At 39.2% G+C, this 22,618-nt stretch overlaps 1 protein-coding gene across 4 annotated transcripts in view; it reads right to left on the bottom strand.

Annotated features, from left to right (window-relative positions):
- Positions 1-22,618, bottom strand: part of ODAD2 (outer dynein arm docking complex subunit 2) — a 203,271-nt gene that overhangs the window by 85,973 nt on the left and 94,680 nt on the right. The gene's annotated exons all lie outside the window — the stretch shown is intronic.

A 22,618-nucleotide genomic window follows, 5' to 3' on the forward strand; every position in this document is an offset into this window, starting at 1 on the left:
ATTAATTTAATAAGTAACTGAAAACTGATAAACAACTGTGCTTTCAAAATTAAGTGGTTAAGTGGTTTCATGAATAGTTAGTGGCTGGTACATAATTCTGTATATTCCTGTTTAGAATAGGCAATGCTTTTCATTGTAAGTTACCATTTTGTACACTGTGTTACTCTTCTGTCAATTTCATCCCTTTGTAGACTAGCAGCCTCTATTGCAGTCCTCTGTGGAGTAGGGAATGGGAAGGGAGTAGTGGGGAGATGGGGAGGAGAAAGGAAAGTGATAGATTTGAGCTATGGCCAGTGATTCTTCTAGCTGTGCTCTGAAGACAGGTTTTTTAAGGCCCTCCTTTTGTTTAGACCCCTCATGTCTCCGCTTGAAAATATAGTATATACATTTAAAAAAACCCAAAAACTTGTATTATAGTTTGTTACTCTAATCTTTTAGGATTTTAGAATCTGGGGGCCAGATAGGTACATACTTAGAACTATTTGATGACTGAAAATGACAGCTGACCCCAAACAGGGAGGCAGAACCCAAATGCGGATTACATTTTAAAGATGTTTTGGATTTAGAAAAAAAAGTTGATTATTTGGCACCATGTCGGACAGCAATATATTCGACAGCCCAAACATGGCTAAATCGGAGCTTGTGTTTATAGCAGTATTCCTAGGATGAAACTAAACCCCTCCACATGCCTTCTTCTCAAAGTTCTCATTGGCTTCCTGATTGGGCATGGCCCACTGGGCAGCTGAAGTTAAACAGAGGGTGATGTCAAATTCCTGTCCTGTTTGATCAGCTGTGTTCTGTCACACCTGTGGTCAGGAAGTTGGCCTCATCCATTCTCAGTCCTCAACATTCCTAGCTAAATTGCCCAAGCATGTATTATAACCTCACAGAAATTAACTTCTCTTCTCTTTTGGGGAATCATTCTCAAATTCCTGATTGGCTTCTTAGTTTGGAGGAGAGCTTTAGGTCATTGGTTTTCAAATTACTAGAGTTTTTTTTTTTTTTTTTTTCCTTCAATATCAAAACCAGACATTGTCTAAACAAGTAGCAAAATTAAATGATCTCATGGATATATATTACTAATTTGGAAGACATATTGAGTTTTCTTCCTAACCCAATGACTGACTTATTATACATACAAAGTATTTATTCTAAAATAAGAATACCTGTTTTCTGTCTAATTCATAAGGAAATGGTGATCACACATTAATATGAACTATACTGATTACTTCTTACGAAAATGCAAATATAGTTGAACATCTATTTTTTTCTTAATAAAAACTTTAAAAATCTCATTAATGAAAGGAAACAGAATTAAGGAAATTAAGCACTATCCTGTGATATTCACAAAACAAATAATATTAAAAACAATGATATTTAAGAAAAAATGTTTCTTACAAATGTTGACAAAAGGCATGAAAATAATTGTGTGATATGGCACAATTACATTTTTACATAAATTTTTATATTTTTCAGTATCAATGTTCATGGAGTACAAATTTGAGTAGACTTTCTGTAGCAGAGAGTTTTGCTTCTTAAGAACAAAGAATTTAATATATGGATTTTTGCCAGATTCGGTTGCATTCTTCACATCACAACTTCATAATACTGAACACCTGTTCAACCACCCTTTTTCTCCAAAAATGTGTTTGATCGTTCAGCTTGAAAGAAACAGTTTTTCACTTCCATTTACAAATCTCACATTTTTCACAAAGCAGTTATTAGTCTGCAACCTGACTTACAACTCTTGAAATTTACACATAACATCACTACAGAGATTGAATCTTAGGATCTCTGTCCTTTTTAGCAATCTTAATAGGAAAAAAGAACTTTTCTTAGACTTAACACAGAAAATATCTCAAATGGTAAATGTTCAAATAAAACTTGTTTAAAAATATGCAGATTATTTTTTATGACTAGTTCACTTTAGTTTGACCTTCTTTTCTTGGGTTCTAGATAGACTAAAAAAGACCATGTGGCTTTCTAAGTGAAGCTGCTTATTTCCTGTCTTAAATTATTTTGAGTTTTACAAAGATCATAAAACAGACTCTCATTTCACACTGCGATTTTCCAATCAGATAACGAATGCACAGATAATTTTTAAGCTGGAAAAACATATCTGTTTCACCTAGTACATTTTATTTATCACCAATAAGCTATCAATAGCTATTACATACATACTTTCTCCAAAATGAAGTCAAGTTTTAAACTTAACTGAAACGCTAGTCTACTACCAAAAAGGTCAATATTTCTTATTACAAAAGTCCCACATTCCATTTGTTTTATGCATTTAATAACAAAATAATTATAACGCAAAGGCAACGTCAACTTACACTGCGAATCTTTATTTCTCTCAATTATCCTATAATTCAATACTGAAGTTTTCGATTCTGCTACTTGGTTGCTTGGCTCACTCACTGATAGGTAGCTTTAAATGTTTCCCAACAACAAAAGATGTACTACGGCCGGGCGTGGTAACTCATGCCTGTAATCCCAGCACTTTGGGAGGCCAAGGTGAGCAGATCACTCGTGGTCAGGAGTTTGAGACTAGCCTGACCAACATGGCAAAGCCCCGTCTCTACTAAAAGTACAAAAATTAGCCAGGGATGGGAGCGAATGCCTGTCCATTCCTGTAATCCCAGCTACTTGGGAGGCTGAGGGAGGAGAATCACTTGAACCCAGGAGGCAGAGGTTGCAGTGAGCCAAGATCGCACTACTGCCCTCCAACCTGGGTGACAGAGCCAGACTCCGTCACAAAAAAGAAAAAAGAAAGAAAGAAAAGAAAAAGAAAAGAAAGAAAAGATGTACTACATTTACTAGAAACAATATTCACATCTTATTTTCTTAAAAGATACATCTGAGAATGTGTTCTAATGTGTATGATAAAAATGGATAACATCTGGTTTGAACAGTTGACATTTCACCATGTCCACACCACATGGACAAACATATACATGGTGAACTTAGGGTTCATGATGCCTGAAGTAGCAACAGCTTGTCTAAAGGCATAACTGGTACTTTCTTTCCTTTCATGTGGCTCTCAGCTATAATTAAAATAGCTGGTTTCTGCAGCATTACTGTCAGTGCCATTAATCTAAACAAAGACGTTATTTATTTCAAAATGATGCCAAATCTTATGACTCATAAGTTAGTATGTCTAAAGTTACTTGCAAAAGCATTGTATGTAAAAACAATGTAGAAATGCTTCCGTACAAAATAAAAGGCAATTCTTTCCTAGAAAGCTGAGTCACTAACTGACCTAAATAGGAAAGGGGCAGTGAGGGGGAGAAAGAAAGGGCTGTACTATTTGGTATGATCTCTTCTTCTAGTTCCACTGTTTTATTGCAAGCTGGATGTCCCAGCATATTCAAAAAACATTTCCCATCCTACTCTCCCTCAGAATTTACAACCTTATTAGAAGGCCGAGTACCGAGTGTGGTGGCTTAGGCCTGTAATCCCAGGGCTTTGGGAGGCCGAGGTGGGAGGATCACCTGGAGCCAGGAGTTTGAGACCATCTTGGGCAACAGAGCAAGACCCTATCTTGATCTCAAAAAGTTAGCCAGGCATGGTGGCTCAGGCCTGGAGTCCTAATTACTCTGGAGGCTGAGGCCGTAGGATTGCTTGAGCCCAGGAGATTGACACTGTAGTGAGCAAATGTGCCACTGTGTTCCAGCCTGGGCCAAGAGTGAGACCCTGTCTCTAAAAAATACATGTATAAATAAATAAATAAATAATCTTATTAGAAAACAAGTTTAATTCTTCTAACATAGAACATACAAAATATTCATTGAAAATGCTAAATTTAATATAACCAAGTGGGGAAAGTTTTGTATAGTGATATAAACACAACACGAGACCTTAAAAAAATTCCAAGTACACATAACCTCCACGGATATACATTGACATGTATCTTTGGCCATATTATTTTCCACTAATCCAAAAGGCAGTTCATTGTAAAATAAACTATTATTTTATGTACAACCAAGAAAATCACCACTGATTAACCTATGATATAATGTTACTGGTAAAACAAGTATCAGTAAAACAGTATTTTTTGGTAAAAACAAAAATTTTTACCAAAGGGTCAGCGGTAACTATTTTCTTTCCCTATGTGAAAGAACATTCTAGAAAGGCTTAAAATAATTTTTTTTTTTTGAGACAAGGTCTTGCTTTGTTGCCCAGGCTTGAGTGCAGTGGCGCAATCACGACTCACTGAAGCCTCAACCTCCCAGGCTCAAGCAATCCTCCCACCTCAGTCTCCAGAGTAGCTGGGACTACAGGCATGTGCATTTAAAAAAAAAAAAATTTTTTTTTGTAGAGAAGGAGTTACCCTATGCTCCCCTAGCTGACCTCAAAATCCTGAGCTGAAGCAATGCTCCCCACTTGGCCTCTCAAGTTCCGGGGTCACAGGTGTGAGCCACTTTGCCCGCCTTCAAATGAAATTTTTGTTTCACTCAACCTCACTGTTCCTTAACCTGGAAACTTAATTACAAAAATGAATTATGATATATCCACACAATATAATACTATATAGCCAAAGAAAATTAGACAAGGATATGGAAAGACATACAGAGAGAATTAGAGAGGGACGCATTAGTCATCGGTTTAAAAAAAAAAAAAAAAAAGTTGGCTTTTAATATCAGTTATCCCAAAGCGCTAAAATTACAGGTGATTTTTTTTATTTGCTTTTCTTTAGTTTCTAAAACTTACATAATGAACATGTAAGCACACACAAACTCATTTAATTCTTGAGATTTACAACTTTTCACAGCAGATGGCTTACAGAAACAACTCTCTCTTACTTGCATATCTCAGACCTGGGCACCAAAACAATAGCCACTAACTACATGTAACTATTTACACTTTTTTATTTTTATTTCTTATTTGAGATGGAATCTAGCTCTGTCACCCAGTGCACTGGAGCAATCTCAGCTCACTACAACCGCAGCCTCCCGGGTTCAAATGATTCTTGTGCCTCCCGAGTAGCTGGGATTACAGGCATGTGCCACCACGCCTGGCAAATTTTTGTATTTTTAGTAGAGGTGGGGTTTTGCCATGTTGGCCAGGCTGGGTCTTGAACTCCTGGCTCCAAGCTATTTAATCGCCTCGGCCTCCCAAAGTGCTGGGATTATACATGTGAGCCACCATACCCGGCCTAAACTTTAATTAAAACTGAATATAACTAAAAATTCAGTTCTTTGGCCCTACTAGTCACATTTCAAGCACTGAGTAGCCACATGGGGCTAGTAGTTGCCATATCTGAACAATACCTTTTCACCATCACGCAAAGTGCTATTAATAGAGTTGCCCTAACCATTGGTTTGATTGGGATCTGTGTAAATAATGAGACGCTATTCTTAAACATTATAAATGTGCTTTCTTTCCTCTTGCCTTTCCAAGCACATGACCTCCGTCATATTCTACTCCTGAAGTACCCTTCTGCCTTGGAAGAATGAAATTTATTGTAAAAGGATGCAAGATGGGAGACAAATATAATATTCAGCTTCTGACCCTGTAAAATAGGACCTTTTAAGAAGAGCGAGCCTTGCAAATCAGGTCACTTTCTTAAGGAAAGATGCTTTAAATTTCCCTCTCTCTCATTTCAAGTGTTTACTAGACAAGTGTCTTCAACATTTTGCTCACATATCTCCTTGCACTTTTGAAAAGCTGTGCATCTTCTTCATCTGTTTTGAATTGACATCTAAAAATGTTCATCATTAATTTAGCCACAAAGATTTACTTTCTGATATTATACATGTCAATGAAATTTTGTCCCTGCATATTTAGTTAATTCAATATATGGAAATATCTTCCTTATTACCTAATCATAAAAGCCAGTGCTCACTGTTGAAATAATCAGCCAAATTAGCAATCTGCTAGGAAAAGTCTGACTTTGATTTTTTAAATTCATATTAAGGTATTAATTAGGATCCCTTTGATAACTTTCTCACTTCTGGATTCAAATTCAAAGATATTGATGGGTAGGTAATATTTAAATTCAAAGACATAGATTGATAGGTAATAGATGGATGAGTGATTGAAAGATAGACAGACAGATAAGTAGGCCATGCGTTTGTTGTCTGGATGAAATAAGGAGGTGCCTCTTTCAGTATTCCTTTCTATTCTTGCTCTTCTGGTTTTGTTCTTCCTGGACTCGCCCTCAGGAATTAGGCATTTTAGAATCATCCTTTTGCTTGGTGCTCTAGAAATCGTTTACAGTACTCAGAGCAATGTGCTTATAGGATTAAGGAACAGTGAGAGCCATGCCTGTCCTTTTTTTCTCCATCTGTGCTTGTGTGTGTGCACTCTCTCTAGATAAATATAGGTATATAGATGTAGATATATAGATACACGCACACAATCACACACACATGCCTCTTCCATGTTTTTCATTTCCTAAACCTGAGCTATCTTCTGGGTTTCATAATGGCCTCCTTCTCTTAATAGCTGAGTCTCTAGAAAAAGCTATGAATCCTCTTTTCCTCTATTTCCTCCCCTCAATTCATGTTTCCCTCCAGTGCCATCCAGCTTAAACTCTCACCTCTCAGTGGAAATGGCTATGACCATGACCACCTAATTCCTGTATTTAATGTACTCTTTTCACTTTTCAAGGGAAATTGTCCTCTTAGGGGTAAATAATACTGTTGAACATTCTCCCTCCCTCTTGATTTCTCTCCTTTCTTGGTTTTTTTGTAATCAAGTTCTCCTGGTTTTCCCATCCCCTTCCCACCCACCTGCCTTCCTTCTTTACTTCACTCTGTCATTGGTGGTCTCCTCTCACTCCACTCCCTCTCCCTTCCATCTACTCTCAGACCTCCACTACCTCCTACAGGCTGATGACCCTACACATATATCTCCATCCAGAATTCTCTCCTGACATCCAGATTCATGTATTCAAATGACTGGACATATCTACCTGGAGGAAGGCAACTCCATCATCTTTTCTTCAGACCACGTTATTCCCATGCTTGGTAAAAATTCTATCATGTTCCTAGCTGTTAACATTGAAGAAAAAAAAATTCAAACATCCAATCACTCATCAATTCCTGATTCTACTTTTCAATTCTTTCTTATATTGTCTCTTCTCTCCATCCACACTGCCATGGTGTTAGGTCAAATTTTAATCATTTTCATCTGAACTACCGTAATAGCCTAATTTGTCACCCACTCTTACATGGCTAATTTTCTAATTAGCCATGTGGCTTACATCACTTCCTTGTTGATGATTCTTCAAATGTTTGTGTTGCCTCAATGATAAATGCATACAACAGAGGGCAGTTCTTGGTGAGAGATGTGATCAAGCAGAGATCTTTTTCAGGAGCCTGTCTTTCCCTCGAGATAAGTAAGAAGGCAGCTGGAGGCAAGGAGTATTCAGAGGGTTGGTGAAGTTCAATAGAGATGGAACAGGAAGAAGCTCTTTTGGGAGCCTTGGATCTGGTTTAGACCTTGGGGCCAAGAGCAAAGAGAGAGGTGGGCTGGGTCATGTTTTAGGCTGCTTGCATAGGAGACCAGCCAGATAGTCAGGAAAGAAAGCCTATGTGAGAATAATGAATATGAAAATACTGAAAAATCTTTTAAGCCCAATAATAGATAATTAGATTTAGAGTTGAAATTTGTAAGAAGACAGAACACACTTTACATATAATAACAGCACTAAGCAGAAATAATATCTATCAAAATGGCAACTCACCAATGATAACATTAAATTTGACATTTAAATATAGATTTTCAATGACCATTGAGAGTTAATCAGTATCTATAACATCCTTTTCTAGGAAAGGGAAAGGACTTTAGTTATTATTATATTAGTTATAATTATTTAGCCTTATTCATCTTAGTATTCATCCTTTCTACTAAATTTATGGTTTTGCCAAATATATTTTCAGTTTCCAAAAAAATCAGTTTTAAGCCTACGAATTTTTAATAACGGTGTTTAATGACAACCCTTAGGTGTTTCTGAAAATAATAATTTTAAAATTATTTCATTCCTTACGTTATCTCCATTTCTTCTGAAGTCAGTTCTGCTAGTTCATGTGGGTGTATGTCTTTAACATGGTTAGTATTCCTTACATATATAGTGATCTTTGATTGTTTAAATTTATGAATGAGGTGGGCGGGGCAAGATGGCCGAATAGGAACAGCTCCAGTCTCCAACTCCCAGAGCGAGCGACACAGAAGACCGGTGATTTCTGCATTTTCAACTGAGGTACTGGGTTCATCTCACTAGGGAGTGCCGGACAATCGGTGCTGGTCAGCTGCTGCAGCCTGATCAGCGAGAGCTGAAGCAGGGCGAGGCATCGCCTCACCTGGGAAGCGTAAGGGGGAAGGGAATCCCTTTTCCTAGCCAGGGGAACTGAGACACACAACACCTGGAAAATCGGGTAACTCCCACCCCAATACTGCGCTTTAAGGAAATGGGCACACCAGGAGATTATATCCCACACCTGGCCGGGAGGGTCCCACACCCACGGAGCCTCCCTCATTGCTAGCACAGCAGTCTGTGATCTACCGGCAAGGCAGCAGCGAGGCTGGGGGAGGGGCGCCCACCATTGCTGAGGCTTAAGTAGGTAAACAAAGCCACTGGGAAGCTCGAACTGGGTGGAGCTCACAGCAGCTCAAGGAAACCTGCCTGTCTCTGTAGACTCCACCTCTGGGGACAGGGCACAGTAAACAATAACAAATGCAGCAGAAACCTTTGCAGATGCAAACGACTCTGTCTGACAGCTTTGAAGAGAGCAGTGGATCTCCCAACACGGAGGTTGAGATCTGAGAAGGGACAGACTGCCTGCTCAAGTGGGTCCCTGACCCCTGAGTAGCCTCACTGGGAGACATCTCCCACTAGGGGCAGTCTGACACCCCACACCTCACAGGGTGGAGTACCCCACTGAGAGGAAGCTTCCAAAGCAAGAATCAGACAGGTACACTCGCTGTTCAGCAATATTCTATCTTCTGCAGCCTCTGCTGCTGATACCCAGGCAAACAGGGTCTGGAGTGGACCTCAAGCAATCTCCAACAGACCTACAGCTGAGGGTCCTGATGGTTAGAAGGAAAACTATCAAACAGGAAGGACACCTACACCAAAACCCCATCAGTACGTCACCATCATCAAAGACCAGAGGCAGATAAAACCACAAAGATGGGGAAAAAGCAGGGCAGAAAAGCTGGAAATTCAAAAAATAAGAGCGCATCTCCCCCTCCAAAGGAGCGCAGCTCATCGCCAGCAACGGATCAAAGCTGGACGGAGAATGACTTTGACGAGATGAGAGAAGAAGGCTTCAGTCCATCAAACTTCTCAGAGCTAAAGGAGGAATTACGTACCCAGTGCAAAGCAACTAAAAATCTTGAAAAAAAAGTGGGAGAATTGATGGCTAGAGTAATTAATGCAGAGAAGGTCATAAACGAAATGAAAGAGATGAAAACCATGACACAAGAAATACGTGACAAATGCACAAGCTTCAGTAACCGACTTGATCAACTGGAAGAAAGAGTATCAGCGATTGAGGATCAAATGAATGAAATGAAGCGAGAAGAGAAACCAAAAGAAAAAAGAAGAAAAAGAAATGAACAAAGCCTGCAAGAAGTACGGGATTATGTAAAAAGACCAAATCTACGTCTGATTGGGGTGCCTGAAAGTGAGGGGGAAAATGGAACCAAGTTGGAAAACACTCTTCAGGATATTATCCAGCAGAACTTCCCCAACCTAGTAGGGCAGGCCAACATTCAAATCCAGGAAATACAGAGAACGCCACAAAGATACTCCTCGAGAAGAGCAACTCCAAGACACATAATTGCCAGATTCACCAAAGTTGAAATGAAGGAAAAAATCTTAAGGGCAGCCAGAGAGAAAGGTTGGGTTACCCACAAAGGGAAGCCCATCAGACTAACAGCAGATCTCTCGGCAGAAACTCTACAAGCCAGAAGAGAGTGGGGACCAATATTCAACATTCTTAAAGAAAAGAATTTTCAACCCAGAATTTCATATCCAGCCAAACTAAGTTTCATAAGTGAAGGAGAAATAAAATCCTTTACAGATAAGTAAATGCTTAGAGATTTTGTCACGACTAGGCCTGCCTTACAAGAGACCCTGAAGGAAGCACTAAACATGGAAAGGAACAACCGGTACCAGCCATTGCAAAAACATGCCAAAATGTAAAGACATCGAGGCTAGAAAGAAACTGCATCAACTAACGAGCAAAATAACCAGTTAATATCATAATGGCAGGATCAAGTTCACACATAACAATATTAACCTTAAATGTAAATGGACTAAATGGTGCAATTAAAAGACACAGACTGGCAAACTGGATAAAGAGTCAAGACCCATCAGTCTGCTGTATTCAGGAGACCCATCTCACATGCAGAGACATACATAGGCTCAAAATAAAGAGATGGAAGAAGATTTACCAAGCAAATGGAGAACAAAAAAAAGCAGGGGTTGCAATACTAGTCTCTGATAAAACAGACTTTAAACCATCAAAGATCAAAAGAGACAAAGAAGGCCATTACATAATGGTAAAGGGATCAATTCAACAGGAAGAGCTAACTATCCTAAATATATATGCACCCAATACAGGAGCACCCAGATTCATAAAGCAAGTCCTTAGAGACTTACAAAGAGACTTAGACTCCCATACAATAATAATGGGAGACTTCAACACTCCACTGTCAGCATTAGACAGATCAACGAGACAGAAAGTTAACAAGGATATCCAGGAATTGAACTCATCTCTGCAGCAAGCAGACCTAATAGACATCTATAGAACTCTCCACCCCAAATCAACAGAATATACATTCTTCTCAGCACCACATCACACTTACTCCAAAATTGATGACATTATTGGAAGTAAAGCACTCCTCAGCAAATGTAAAAGAACAGAAATTATAACAAACTGTCTCTCAGACCACAGTGCAATCAAACTAGAACTCAGGACTAAGAAACTCAATCAAAACCGCTCAACCACATGGAAACTGAACAACCTGCTCCTGAATGACTACTGGGTACATAACGAAATGAAGGCAGAAATAAAGATGTTCTTGGAAACCAATGGGAACAAAGATACAACATACCAGAATCTCTGGGACATATTTAAAGCAGTGTGTAGAGGGAAATTTATAGCACTAAATGTCCACAAGAGAAAGCAGGAAAGATCTAAAATTGACACTCTAACATCACAATTAAAAGAACTAGAGAAGCAAGAGTAAACACATTTGAAAGCTAGCAGAAGGCAAGAAATAACTAAGATCAGAGCAGAACTGAAGGAGATAGAGACACAAAAAACCCTCCAAAAACTCAATGAATCCAGGAGTTGGTTTTTTGAAAAGATCAACAAAATTGACAGACCACTAGCGAGGCTAATAAAGAAGAAAAGAGAGAAGAATCAAATAGACGCAATAAAAATGATAAAGGGGATATCACCACCGACCCCACAGAAATACAAACTACCATCAGAGAATACTATAAACACCTCTACGCAAATAAACTAGAAAATCTAGAAGAAATTGATAATTTCCTGGACACTTACACTCTTCCAAGACTAAACCAGGAAGAAGTTGAATCCCTGAATAGACCAATAGCAGGCTCTGAAATGGAGGCAATAATTAATAGCCTACCAACCAGAAAAAGTCCAGGACCAAATGGATTCACAGCTGAATTTTACCAGAGGTACAAGGAGGAGCTGGTACCATTCCTTTTGAAACTATTCCATTCAATAGAAAAAGAGGGAATCCTCCCTAACTCATTTTATGACGCCAACATCATCCTGATACCAAAGCCTGGCAGAGACACAACAAAAAAAGAGAATTTTAGACCAATATCCCTGATGAACATCGATGCAAAAATCCTCAATAAAATACTGGCAAACCGGATTCAGCAGCACATCAAAAAGCTTATCCACCATGATCAAGTGGGCTTCATCCCTGGGATGCAAGGCTGGTTCAACATTCGCAAATCAATAAACATAATCCAGCATATAAACAGAACCAAAGACAAGAACCACAAGATTATCTCAATAGATGCAGAAAAGGCTTTTGACAAAATTCAACAGTGCTTCATGCTAAAAACACTCAATAAATTCGGTATTGATGGAACATACCTCAAAATAATAAGAGCTATTTATGACAAACCCACAGCCAATATCATACTGAATGGACAAAAACTGGAAAAATTCCCTTTGAAAACTGGCACAAGACAGGGATGCCCTCTCTCACCACTCCTATTCAACATAGTGTTGGAAGTTCTGGCTAGGGCAATCAGGCAAGAGAAAGAAATCAAGGGTATTCAGTTAGGAAAAGAAGAAGTCAACTTGTCCCTCTTTGCAGATGACATGATTGTATATTTAGAAAACCCCATTGTCTCAGCCCAAAATCTCCTTAAGCTGATAAGCAACTTCAGCAAAGTCTCAGGATACAAAATTAATGTGCAAAAATCACAAGCATTCTTATACACCAGTAACAGACAAACAGAGAGCCAAATCATGAATGAACTTCCATTCACAATCGCTTCAAAGAGAATAAAATACCTAGGAATCCAACTTACAAGGGATGTAAAGGACCTCTTCAAGGAGAACTACAAACCACTGCTCAGTGAAATAAAAGAGGACACAAACAAATGGAAGAACATACCATGCTCATGGATAGGGAGAATCAATATCGTGAAAATGGCCATACTACCCAAGGTTATTTATAGATTCAATGCTATCCCCATCAAGCTACCAATGAGTTTCTTCACAGAATTGGAAAAAACTGCTTTAAAGTTCATATGGAACCAAAAAAGAGCCCGCATCTCCTAGACAATCCTAAGTCAAAAGAACAAAGCTGGAGGCATCACGCTACCTGACTTCAAACTATACTACAAGGCTACAGTAACCAAAACAGCATGGTACTGGTACCAAAACAGAGATATAGACCAATAGAACAGAATAGAGTCCTCAGAAATAATACCACACATCTACAGCCATCTGATCTTTGACAAACCTGAGAGAAACAAGAAATGGGGAAAGGATTCCCTATTTAATAAATGGTGCTGGGAAAATTGGCTAGCCATAAGTAGAAAGCTGAAACTGGATCCTTTCCTTACTCCTTATACGAAAATTAATTCAAGATGGATTAGAGACTTAAATGTTAGACCTAATACCATAAAAACCCTAGAGGAAAACCTAGGTAGTACCATTCAGGACATAGGCATGGGCAAAGACTTCATGTCTAAAACACCAAAAGCAACAGCAGCAAAAGCCAAAATTGACAAATGGGATCTCATTAAACTAAAGAGCTTCTGCACAGCAAAAGAAACTACCATCAGAGTGAACAGGCAACCTACAGAATGGGAGAAAATTTTTGCAATCTACTCATCTGACAAAGGACTAATATCCAGAACCTACAAAGAACTCACACAAATTTACAAGAAAAAAACAAACAACACTGTCAAAAAATGGGCAAAGGATATGAACAGATATTTCTCAAAAGAAGACATTCATACAGCCAACAGACACATGAAAAAATGCTCATCATCACTGGCCATCAGAGAAATGCAAATCAAAACCACAATGAGATACCATCTCACACCAGTTAGAATGGCGATCATTCAAAAGTCAGGAAACAACAGGTGCTGGAGAGGATGTGGAGAAATAGGAACACTTTTACACTGTTGGTGGGATTGTAAACTAGTTCAACCATTATGGAAAACAGTATGGCGATTCCTCAAGGATCTAGAACTAGATGTACCATATGACCCAGCCATCCCATTACTGGGTATATACCCAAAGGATTATAAATCATGCTGCTATAAAGACACATGCACACGTATGTTTATTGCGGCACTATTCACAATAGCAAAGACTTGGAATCAACCCAAATGTCCATCAGTGACAGACTGGATTAAGAAAATGTGGCACATATACACCATGGAATACTATGCAGCCATAAAAAAGGATGAGTTTGTGTCCTTTGTAGGGACATGGATGCAGCTGGAAACCATCATTCTTAGCAAACTATCACAAGAATAGAAAACCAAGCACCGCATGTTCTCACTCATAGGTGGGAACTGAACAATGAGATCACTTGGACTCGGGAAGGGGAACATCACACACAGGGGCCTATCATGGGGAGGGGGGGAGGGGGGAGGGATTGCATTGGGAGTTATATCTGATGTAAATGATGAATTGATGGGTGCTAACGAGTTGATGGGTGCAGCACACCAACATGGCACAAGTATACATATGTAACAAACCTGCACGTTATGCACATGTACCCTAGAACTTAAAGTATAATAATAATAAGAAGAAGAAGAAAAATTAAAAATAAATAAATAAATTTATGAATGAAGGGCTGGGCTGATTAAAGTGACTAATGAAGACTATCCTTCAAGGATTTGTATCAGTCTTTCCCCAGTTGGCTTCTTTCTTTCTCTGTAAACAATATTATTTAAATTTGGCACTTTAAAAAATGTATTTGAACTTTAATAGGAATTACATATCTATTTCTGCAAGTTTTTATTTTGTTCAATATATTTGTGATATATATTGATATTAATGAATACATTGCCAAAATACATTGATTTTTCACTGCTGCAGTGTACAACATAGTGTGACTCCTGTAAAGATTTGAGATCTTTTAATTTTTTGGCTGTGATAACAAATGATCCTATTAATGGGTTTATAATAGGTCTCCTCTATTCCAAACACACATCACGATTCACTTTTTTAAAAAATTATATTTAGGATGATATTTAGAGTCAAGTTAAATTTATTGTAGAACTATCCTTTCTATAAAAATATTCAACAAGACATGGGCAAGATGGCCAAATAGGAACGGCTCTGGTCTGCAGCTCCTAGTGAGATTGATGCAGAAAGCAAGTGATTTCTGCATTTCCAACTGAGGTACCCAGCTCATCTCATTGGAACTGGTTAGACAGTGGGTACAGCCCACGGAGGGTGAGCAGAAGCAGGTTGGGGCATCACCTCACCTGGGAAGCGCAAGGGGTCAGGGAAATCCCTCCCCTAGCCAAGGGAAGTGATGAGGGACTGGGCCATGAGGAACAGTACACTCTGGTCCAGACACTACACTTTTCCCACAGTCTTTGCAACCCACAGACCAGGAGATTCCCTCAGGTGCCCACACCACCAGGGCCATGGGTTTCAAGCACAAAACTGGGCAGCCATTTGGGCAGACACTCAGCTAGCTACAGGAGGTTTTTTTTTTTTTATCATATCCCAGTGGCACCTGGAATGCCAGCAAATAGAACTGTTCATTCTCCTGGAAAGGAGGCTGAAGTCAGGGAGCCAAGTGGTCTAGCTCAGCAGATCTCACTCCCACAGAGCCCAGCAAGCTAAGATCCACTGGCTTGAAATTCTCGCTGCAAGCATAGCAGTGTAAAGTCAACCTGGCATGCTCAAGCTTGGTGCGGGAAGGGCATCTGCCATTACTGAGGCTTGAGTAGGCGGTTTTCCCCTCACAGTGCAAACAAAGCCTCTAGGAAGTTCGAACTGAGTGGAGCCCAGTGTAGCTCAGCAAAGCCACTGTAGCCAGAATGCCTCTCTAGATTCCTCCTCTCTGGGCAGGGCATCTCTGAAAGAAAGGCAGCAGCTCCAGTCAGGAGCTTATACATAAAACCCTCCATCTCTCTGGGACAGAACACCTGGGGGAAGAGGTGGCTGTGGGCACAGCTTCATCAGACTTACACATTCCTGTCTGCTGGCTCTGAAGAGAGCAGTGGATCTCTCAGCACAGCGCACAAGCTCTGCTAAGGAACAGACTGCCTCCTCAAGTGGGTCCCTGACCCCAGTGTCTCCTGAGTGGGAGACACCTTCCAGCAGGGGTTGACAGAAACCTCATATAGGAGAGCTCTGGCTGGCATTTGGCAGCTGCCTCTCTGGGACAAAGCCTCCAGAGGAAGGAACAGGCAGTAATCTTTGCTGTTCTGCAGCCTCCGCTCATGATACCCAGGCAAACAGAGCCTGGAGTGGGCCTCCAGCAACCTCGAGCAGACCTGCAGCAGAGGGGCCTGACTGTTAGAAGGAAAACTAACAAACAGAAAGGAATAGCATCAACATCAACAAAAAGGATGTCCACACAAAATCCCCATCCAAAGGTCACCAACATCAAAGACCAAAGGTAGATAAATCCACAAAGATGGAGAAAACCCAGCACAAACAGGCTGAAAATTCCAAAAACCAGAACGCCTCTTCTCCTCCAAAGGATCACAACTCCTCGCCAGCATGGGAACAAAACTGGAAGGAGAATGAGTTTGACGAATTGACAGAAGTAGGCTTCAGAAGGTGGGTAATAACAAACTCCTCTGAGCTAAAGGAGCATGTTCTAACCCAATGCAAGGAAGCTAAGAACCTTGAAAAACAGGTTAGAGAAACTGCTAACTAGAATAATCAGTTTAGATAAGAACAGAAATGACCTGATGGAGCTGAAAAACACAGCACAAGAACTTCGAGAAGCATACACAAGTATCAATAGCCAAATCGATCAGGTGGAAGAAAGGTTATCAGATATTGAAGATCATCTTAGCGAAATAAACCATGAAGACAAGATTAGAGAAAAAAGAATGTAAAGCAACAAACAAAGCCTCCAAGAAATATGGGACTATGTGAAAAGACCAAACCTACTTTTGATTGGTGTACTTGAAAGTGATACAGAGAATGGAACCAAGTTGGAAAACACTCTTCAGGATATTATCCAGGAGAACTTTCCCAACCTAGCAAGACAGACCAACATTCAAATTCAGGAAATACAGAGAACACCACAAAGATACTACTTGAGAAGGGCAACCCCAAGACACATAATCATCAGATTCATCAAGGTTGAAATGAAGGAAAAAATATTAAGGGCAGACAGAGAGAAAGGTTGGGTTACCCACAAAGGGAAGCCCATCAGTGTAATAGTGGATCTCTCTGCAGAAACCCTACAAGCCAAAAGAGAGTAGAGGCCAATATTCAACATTCTTAAAGGAAATAATTTTCAACCCAGAGTTTCATATCCAGCCAAACTAAGCTTCACAAGTGAAGGTGAAGGAGAAATAAAATCCTTTACAGACAAGCAAATGCTGAAAGATTTTGTCACCACCAGGCCTGCCTTATGAAAGCTCCTGAAGGAAGCACTAAATATGGAAAGGAAAAACTGGTACCAGCCACTGCAAAAACATATCAAATTGTAAAGACTATCAACACTATGAAGAAACTACATCAACTAATGGGCAACATGACCAGCTACCATCAAAATGACAGGATCAAATTCACACATAACAACATTAATCTTTATTAAATGTAAATGAGCTAAATGCCCCAATTAAAAGACACAGATTGGCAAATTGGATAAAGATCAAGACCCATCGGTGTGCTGTATTCGGGACACCCATCTTGCGTGCAAAGACAGACATAAGCTCAAAATAAAGGAATAGAGAAATGTTTACCAAGCAAACAGAAAGCAAAAAAAAAGCAGGGGTTGCAATCCTAGTCTAGTAACACAGACTTTAAACCAACAAAGATCAAAAAAGACAAAAAGGGCACTACATAATGGTAAAGGAATCAATGCAACAAGAAGAGCTAACTACCCTAAATATATATGCATCCAGTACAGGAGCACTCAGATTCATAAAGCAAGTTCTTGGAGACCTACAAAGAGACTTATATTCCAACACAATCATACTGGGAGACTTTAACACCCATTGTCAGTATTAGCCAGATCAACAAGACAGAAAATTAACAAGGATATTCAGGACTTGAACTCAGCTCTGGAACAAGCGAACCTAATAGACATCTACATAACTCTCCACCCCAAATCAACAGAATATACATTCTTCTCAGCACAGCATCACACTTACGCTAAAATTGACCACAAAATTGGAAGTAAAACACTCCCCAGCAAATGCAAAAGAACGGAAATTATAACAAACAGTCTCTCAGACCACAGCACAATCAAATTAGAACTCAGGATTAAGAAACTCACTCAAAACCACACAACTAAATGGAAACTGAACAACCTGCTCCTGAATGATACTGTGTAAATAATAAAATTAAGGCAGAAATAAATAAGTTCTTTGAAACCAATGAGACGATGACACAACATACCAGAATCTATGGAAACAGCTAAAGTAGGGTTTAGAGGGAAATTTATAGCACTAAATGCCCACAGGGGAAAGCAGAAAAGATCTAAAATTGACACCCTAGCATCACAATTAGAAGAATTAGATAAGCAAGAGCAAACAAATTCAAAAGCTAGCAGAAGACAAGAAATAACTAAGATCAGAGCAGAACTGAAGGTGATAGAGACACGAAAAACCCTTCAAAGAATCAATGAATCCAGGAGCTGGTGTTTTGAGAAGATTAACAAAATAAATAGATCACTAGCCAGACTAATAAAAAAGAAAAGAGAGAAGGATCAAATAGACACAATAAAAAATCATAAGCGGAGATTACCACTGATTCCACAGAAATACAAACTACCATCAGAGAATACTATAAAAACCTCTATGCAAATAAACTAGAAAATCCAGAAGAAATGGATAAATTCCTGGACACATACACCCTCCCAAGTCTAAACCAGGAAGAAATCAAATCACTGAATAGACCAATAACAAATTCTGAAATTGAGGCAGTAATTAATAACCCATTAACCAAAAAAAGTCCAGGATCAGATGGATTCACAGCGGAATTCCACCAGAGGTACAAAGAGGAGCTCGTACCATTCCTTCTGAAACCATTCCAAACAATAGAAAAAGAGGGACTCCTCCCTTACTCATTTTATGAGACCAGCATCATCCTCATACCAAAACCTGACACAGACACAACAAAAAAAGAAAATTTCAGACCAGTATCCCTGAAGAACATCGATGCGAAAATCCTCAATAAAATACTGGCAAACCGAATCCAGCAGCACATCAAAAAGCTTATCTAACACCATCAAGTCAGCTTCATCCCTGGGATGCAAGGCTGGTTCAACATACACAAATCAATAAATGTAATCCACCACATAAACAGAACCAAGAAGAAAAACCACATGATTATCTCAATAGATGCAGAAAAGGCCTTCGATAAAATTCAACATTCCTTCATGCTAAAAACTCCAAATAAACTAAGTATATATGGAATGTATCTCAAAACAATAAGAGCTATTTATGACAAACCCACAGCCAATATCATACTCAATGGGCAAAAGCTGTAAGCTTTTTTGAAAACCAGCACAAGACAAGGATGCCCCCTCTCACCACTGCTATTCAATATAGTATTGGAAGTTCTGGCCGGGGCAATCAGGAAGAGAAAGCAATAAAGGTATTCAAATAGTAAGAGAGGAAGTCAAATTGTCTCTGTTTGCAGATTATGTAATTGTATATTTAGAAAACCACATCGTCTCAGCCCAAAATCTCCTTAAGCTGATAAGCAACTTCAGCAAAGTCTCAGGATACAAAATCAATGTGCAAAAATCATAAGCATTCCTATAGACCAATAATAGACAAAGAGAGAGCCAAATCATGAATGAACTCCCATTCACAATTGCTACAAAGAGAATAAAATACCTAGGAATAGGACCATCTGAGGCCTCCAGTGCAGTACCTCCTATTAGATACAGCTGAAGCCCCACCAATACATACAAGAAACCCTTCTCCTCTGAAAAGCTGGTGTCACAGGCCGCCTGTCATTTCCATGAGTTCTATGACCACACCAAGACAAGGGTGTCTACCCCACCAGGGAGACCACTGCCCCAACCAAAAAGACTTCCTGTGTCTCCTCTTCCTCCCCTCTGTGGTTCCCTTTAGAACTTCTCAAGATAATACAATCTATGTTTTCTCCACATAAGAACTACCTTTTGCCCAAAATGGTATATGTAGACAACAATCGGAGGTTTAGTGTTTTAAAAAACTCTTTTGACCACTATGTTAACTACTCCCCAAACTGTTTCCTACTACAGAATGACCCACACCTTAGTTTAACTCCTATCAGCTCTGTAAGCATAAATGACTTGGAAATTAACAATAGCTTTCCATGCAATAGGGCTCCTGCAATGTGGTGCACGTTCCTAAAGCCTTCCAGATTTTCTGTAAGAAATGTGGCAAGCACCAACCCCACAAAGTGGCACAGGACAAGAAGGGCAAGAATGCTGTGTATGCACGGGGAACGTGGAATCATGGCAGGAAGCAGAGCGGCAATCTTGGGCTGAGCACTCAGGAGGCTGAGGCATCAGAGTTGCTTAAGCCCAGCAGGTGGAGGTTGCAGTGAGCCGAGATTGTGCCACTGCACTCCAGCCTGGGTGACAGAGTGAGATTCCATCTCAATAAATAAAAAATATAAATAAATAAATAAATAAATAAATAAATAAATAAATATAAAAAATCCATCACTGCCTCTGAGATTTGATATGCCACCTTTATCATATACTAAATTCTCATTTGTACTTAGGTCTATTCTGTACTGTCTATTCTATGACATTGGTCTGTCTGCCTGTTCACATGGTCAATGTCACACTGTTCTAAATACAGGGGCTTTACAGTTTGTTTTAATAGCCCATAGGGCTAGCCCCCCATTTTGTGTCACTATTCCAGCATGTTTATTTTCCATAGAAACTTTAGTATCAACTTACCAACTCCATGAAACAAAGCTTGTTGGTATTTTTATAGGAATGGCATTCAATTTACTAATCAGCTTGGAGGGAATGGGCATCTTGATGATGAGTTGTGATAGCTAAAAACAAGGGATGTCTTCCCACTCTACGTGCTTTTGTGTTTTCCAGAAGTATTTCCCCTTTATAGATTTTGCACATTTCTTAATGTTTGTCTCTAAATATTTAATCTTCTTTGTTGCTATTATACATGGGGTTTTCTTAAGTCTTCTAACCTAAGTATTATTTGTGTATATCAAGGCCATTGATTTCTGTAAGTAAGCCAATTTTCCAGAAAATTGCTAAAACTACAAAGGAGATGGCGCCAAGACTTGAGCACTGAGTCCAGCTGCAGATCTAAGACGATGCTGGCTATGAGGACATGCAAGCATTTTGAACTGGGAGGAGATACGAAGAGAAAGGGCCAAGTGATTCAGTTCTAAATTTCATCTTTTGTTTTATTACGAAGACAATAAAATCTTGAGGTTATGTTCAGTTCAAAAAAAGAAATGTATGATAAATTTTACACTGTAAATAAACCCTTTTTTGTCAGTGAAAAAAATACCTAGGAATACAACTTACAAAGGATGTGAAGGACCTCTTCAAGGAGAACTGCAAACCACTGCTCAAGGAAATAAGAGAGGACACAGACAAATGGAAAAAGGTTCCATGCTCATGGATAGGTAGAAACAATATTGTGAAAATGGCCATACTGCCCAAAGTAATTTATAGATTAAATGCTATCCCCATCAAGCTACCATTGGAGTTCTTCACAGAATTACAAAAAACGACTTCAAATTTCATATGTAACCAAAAAAGAGCCTGTATATCCAAGACAATATTAAGCAAAAAGAACAAGGCTGGAGGAATCACACTTCCTGACTTCAAACTATACTACAAGGCTACAGTAACCAAAACAGCATGGTACTGGTACCAAAACAGACATATAGACCAATGGAACAGAGGCCTCAGAAATAATGCCACACAACTACAACTATCTAATCTTTGATAAATCTGAAAAAAAAACAAGAAATGGGGAAAGGATTCCCTATTTAATAAAAGGTGTTGGGAAAACTGGCTAGCCATATGCAGAAAACTGAAACTGGGCCTCTTCCTTACACCTTATACAAAAATTAACTCAAGATGGATTAAAGACTTAAATGTAGGACCTAAAACCATAAAAACCCTAGAAGAAAACCTAGGCAATACCTTTCAGGACATAGGCATGGGAAAGCTTTCATGACTAAAACACCAAAAGCAATGGCAACAAAAGCCAAAATTGACAAATGGGATAGAATTAAACTAAAAAGTTCTGCACAGCAAAAGAAACTGTCATCAGAGTGAGCAGGCAACCTACAGAATGGGAAAAAATGTTTGCAATCCATCTGACAAAGGGCTAATATCCAGAATCTACAAGGGACTTAAACAAATTTATGAGAGAAAACAAACAACTCCATCAAAAAGTGGGCAAAAGATATGAAAAGACACTTCTTAAAAAAAGACATTTATGCGACCAATGAACATATGAAAAAAAGTTTATCATCACTGGTCATTAGAGGAATGCAAATCAAAACCACAGTAAGATACCATCTCACACCAGTTAGAATGGCAATCACTAAAAAGTCAGGAAACAACAGATGCTGGAGAGGATGTGAAGAAATAGAAATGCTTTTACACTGTTGGTGGGAGTGTAAATTAGTTCAACCATTGTGGAAGACAGTGTGGCAATTCCTCAAGGATCTAGAACCATGAATACCATTTTACCCAGCAATCCCATTACTGGGTATATACCTAAAGGATTATAAATCAGTCTACTATAAAGACACATGCACATTTATATGTTTATTGCAGCACTATTCGCAATAGCAAAGACTTGGAACCAACCCAAATGCCCATCAATGATAGACTGGATAAAGAAAAGGTGGCACATATACACCATGTAACACTATGCAGCCATAAAAAAGGATGAGTTTATGTCCTTTGCAGGGACATGAATGAAGCTGGAAACCATCATTCTCAGCAA

Source organism: Chlorocebus sabaeus, chromosome 9, assembly GCF_047675955.1.
Source record: "Chlorocebus sabaeus isolate Y175 chromosome 9, mChlSab1.0.hap1, whole genome shotgun sequence".
NCBI lineage: Eukaryota > Metazoa > Chordata > Mammalia > Primates > Cercopithecidae > Chlorocebus > Chlorocebus sabaeus.